The following is a 3,205-nucleotide window of genomic DNA, read 5'->3' on the forward strand; positions in this document are numbered from 1 at the left end:
ATAATGCAGCCAATGGATTGACGTGTCTGCCCCAGGCTGCACTACAAACGTCTGTCAGCAGGTGGCATATGTATCACAGTGCCACACAACAACTGCATCAAAGATTCTTATACTGAACAAAAATATAAACGCAACATGTAAAGTGTTGATCCCATGTTTCATGAGCTGAAATAAAAGATCACAGAATTTTCCCATATGCACAAAAATATTATTTATCTCAGATTTTTCCCTGTTAGTGAACATTTCTCCTTTGACCAGATAATCCATCTACCTGACAGGTGTGGCATATCAAGAAGCTGATTAAACAGCATGATCATTACACAGGTGCCGCTTGTGCTGGGGACAATAAAAGGCCACTAAAATATGCAGTTTTGTCACACAACACAATGCCACATATGTCTCAAGTTTTAGGGGAGCGTGCAATTGGCATGCTGACTGCAGGAATATCCACCAGAGCTGTTGCCCAAGAATTTTATGTTTATTTCTCTACCATAAGCCGTAATTTTAAAGAATTTGGCAGTACATCCAACCGGCCTAACAACCGCAGACCACGTGTAACCACGCCAGCCCAGGACCTCCACATCCGGCTTCTTCACCTGTGGGATCATCTGAGACCAGCCACCCGGACAGCTGAAGAAACTGAGGAGTATTTATGTCTGTAATAAAGCCCCTTTGTGGGGAAAAACTCATTCTGATTGGCAGTCCAGTGGGTGGGCCTATGCCCTCCCTGGCCCACACATGGCTGTGCCCCTGCCCAGTCATGTGAAATCCATAGATTAGGGCTTAATGAATTTATTTCAGTTGACTGATTTCCTTTTACTGTAACATGTTGCGTCAATATTTTTGTTCAGTATAGATAAATCATTTTATATCTTAGAAAAAAGCATTTATATATCTGTGACTATGCTAAATGTCTTGAAAAAAAATCTAGATGAACCTCTGGGTGATTACATGGCAGCAGCCTACAATATAGCCTAGGTATAATATGAATTCCAAAAATATCCATTGCCAGCTTGTTTCTATCTAGAAAAAAATTATGCATGACATTCAGTGCTCCTTTTCTGTATTCGAGAAGCAAGACAATGATCATGTCTGTCAACTTGTCACAAACACTTTATCAAATGTATAAAAGTTATTATTCATAACCACACGACATAAGATCATACACTGCAAAAATAGAAAGGACATAACAAGAGCAATTAAAAAGGCCATTAATATTTACTATTAAAATGAACAAAAATATATACAAGCCAACAGGTAAATATACAGTTGAAGTCGGAAGTTTATACACTTAGGTTGGAGTCATTAAAACTCGTTTTTCAACCACTCCACAAATGTCTTGTTAACAAACTATAGTTTTGGCAAGTCGGTTCGGACATCTACTTTGTGCATGACACAAGTAATTTTTCCAACAATTGTTTACAGACAGATTATTTCACTTATAATTCACTGTATCACAATTCCAGTGGGTCAGAAGTTTACATACACTAAGTTGACTGTGCCTTTTAAACAGCTTGGAAAATTCCAGAAAATGATGTCATGGCTTTTGAAGCTTCTGATAGGCTAATTTACATCATTTGAGTTAATTGGAGGTGTACCTGTGGATGTATTTCAAGGCCTACCTTCAAACTCAGTGACTCTTTGCTTGACATCAAGGGAAAATCCAAAGAAATCAGCCAAGACCTCAGAAAAAAAATGGTAGACCTCCACAAGTCTGGTTCATCCTTGGGAGCAATTTCCAAACGCCTGAAGGTACCACGTTCATCTGTACAAACAATAGTACGGAAGTATAAACACCATGGGACCACGCAGCTGTCATACCGCTCAGGAAGGAGACGCGTTCTGTCTCCTAGACATGAACGTACTTTGGTGCGAAAAGTGCAAATCAATCCCAGAACAACAGCAAAGGACCTTGTGAAGATGCTGTAGGAAACAGGTACAAAATTATCAATATCCACAGTAAAACGAGTCCTATATCGACTTAACCTGAAAGGCTGCTCAGCAAGGAAGAAGCCACTGCTCCAAAACCGCCATAAAAAAGCCAGACTACGGTTTGCAACTGCACATGGGGACAAAGATCGTACTTTTTGGAGAAATGTCCTCTGGTCTGATGAAACAAAAATAGAACTGTTTGGCCATAATGACCATCGTTATGTTTGGAGGGAAAAGGGGGATGCTTGCAAGCCGAAGAACACCATCCCAACCGTGAATCACGGGGGTGGCAGCATCATGCTGTGGGGGTGCTTTGCTGCAGGAGGGACTGGTGCACTTCACAAAATAGATGGCATCATGAGGAAGGAAAATTATGTGGATATATTGAAGCAACATCTCAAGACATCAGTCAGGAAGTTAAAGCTTGGTCGCAAATGGGTCTTCCAAATGGACAATGACCCTAAGCATACTTCCAAAGTTGTGGCAAAATGGCTTAAGGACAACAAAGTCAAGGTATTGGAGTGGCCATCACAAAGCCCTGACCTCAATCCTATAGAACATTTGTGGGCAGAACTGAAAAAGTGTGTGCGAGCAAGGAGGCCTACAAACCTGACTCAGTTACACCAGCTCTGTCAGGAGGAATGGGCCAAAATTCACCCAACTTATTGTGGGAAGCTTGTGGAAGGCTACCCGACACGTTTGACCCATGTTAAACAATTTTAAAGGCAATGCTACCAAATACTAATTGAGTGTATGTAAACTTCTGACCTACTGGGAATGTGATGAAATAAATAAAAGATGAAATAAATCATTCTCTCTACTATTATTCTGACATTTCACATTCTTAAAATAAAGTGGTGATCCTAACTGACCTAAGACGGGGACATTTTACTTGGATTAAATGTCAGAAATTGTGGAAAACTGAGTTTAAATGTATTTGACTAAGGTGTATGTAAACTTCCGACTTCAACTGTAGGTTGTTTTGAAGAGTTGTATTGAAAAGTAACAGATCCCTTTCTTTGAGGAAGCACTATGCAGAACTGAAAGTCATTGAAAGCACTGTATCTTGCCAAAGATTCATACAATACTGTGAACACTAAGATTGAGCAAACATTGCAAGATAAACAAAGAAAAAGGAACAAATACAACAGTCAATATTTGATATTATAAAAAATAAAAAAACAGAAACAGGTTCATTCATATCATAAAACATTTAGAATAGAATATTTGGATTCTCAAAAGTATTTAAATATGGATTTAGTGTACTTACTGT

The sequence above is a fragment of the Coregonus lavaretus genome (assembly GCF_964263955.1).
Source record: "Coregonus lavaretus genome assembly, chromosome: 18".
In the NCBI taxonomy this organism is placed as follows: Eukaryota; Metazoa; Chordata; class Actinopteri; order Salmoniformes; family Salmonidae; genus Coregonus; species Coregonus lavaretus.